Source organism: Octopus bimaculoides, chromosome 27, assembly GCF_001194135.2.
Source record: "Octopus bimaculoides isolate UCB-OBI-ISO-001 chromosome 27, ASM119413v2, whole genome shotgun sequence".
Taxonomy (NCBI): Eukaryota; Metazoa; Mollusca; class Cephalopoda; order Octopoda; family Octopodidae; genus Octopus; species Octopus bimaculoides.
Genome location: NC_069007.1, coordinates 4,068,007 through 4,069,197, shown reverse-complemented (window position 1 = coordinate 4,069,197; position 1,191 = coordinate 4,068,007). Strand labels below are relative to the sequence as shown.

The 1,191-nt window shown below is 37.3% G+C and overlaps 1 long non-coding RNA gene across 1 annotated transcript in view; it reads left to right on the top strand.

Moving 5' to 3' along the window:
- LOC106879171 (uncharacterized) overlaps positions 1-568 on the top strand; it is a 7,941-nt gene extending 7,373 nt beyond the window's left edge. Inside the window, exon 3 of the long non-coding RNA XR_001410602.2 lies at positions 476-568. This is a non-coding gene — a long non-coding RNA (uncharacterized LOC106879171). The remainder of the gene's footprint in view (positions 1-475) is intronic.
- Positions 569-1,191: the final 623 nt, after the last annotated feature.

The following is a 1,191-nucleotide window of genomic DNA, read 5'->3' as shown; positions in this document are numbered from 1 at the left end:
TATATATATATATATATATTATACAAATTATGGAGGTTTAGTTCACAGGTGATCTGAACAATTAGGTACGCTAGGTAAGTGCTGTAATGTAATGCGGTGTAAATAAGTGTATTTAAGTGTATTGTAGTTTAGGATCTGGTGCAATGTAATGTGGTGTAAATAAGTGTATATAAGTGTATTGCAGTGTTGTATCTAGTGCAGTGTAATGTCGTGTAAACAAATGTATTGAAGTGTATTTAAGTGTGGTATCTGGTTTTCGTATAGACAAGTCTGGTGCATCATTGTGTAGGGTAAAGAAACATGGCGGAATCGAGAGATAGTGAGATCAAATACTTTGTGCTGTTCAATTACATCCTTTTGCATTCAGGGTTCACGTTTGTCTTTTATATCCTCCTGGGGACAATAAAGTGAACACAAGTCAAAATAGTGAGAGGGGTTTACATAATATTCTTTTTTTCTTTCATTTATATTTCAGAGACAAAAAATAATCCAGGAGAGACCCCAGAAAACAAAGAGAAATATTTACCCCCATCTGGGAACGAAAACTGAAATAAAATTTGTAAAAATATCTTTAAATAATTTTATTCCCATTTTTATTGATGGTTGTTTTTATGTTGTTTTCATTGTTGTTGTTATTGTTTGACCCTTGCTAAGCCAAGACTAAGTAAATATATAGCATAAGCCATTCCTGCCAGAACCAATTTGTCTTTTATTCAGAATATATCCATTTATTAGATAGTGGGGAGTGATTTGTGGAGGTGCATGGCCTAGTGGTTAGAGCAGCAGACTTGCAGTTGAGGGATTGTGGGTTCGAATCTCAGACCAGGCGATGTGTGTGTTTATGAGTGAAACACTTCAGCTCCATGTGGATCTGGCAGAAGGTAATGGTGAGCTTCTGCTGACTCTTTTGCCACAACTTTCTCTCGCTCTTTCCTCCTCCTGCATCTAGCAGCTCACCTGTGACGGATCAGCATCCCATCCAGGTGGGGAACCTATACGCCAATGAAACCAGGAAACCGGACCTTTATGAGCCAGGCATGGCTCGAGAAGTAACAAACAACAAGGTGCAACTTGGGAGAGATCTGCTTAGTATTTCTAACAGATCAAATGACTACCAAGAAGCAATTCCATTGGTTCTGTATTGAGATTTCAGAAAGGGAAACAATACATTCATTATATGTATATGTATAT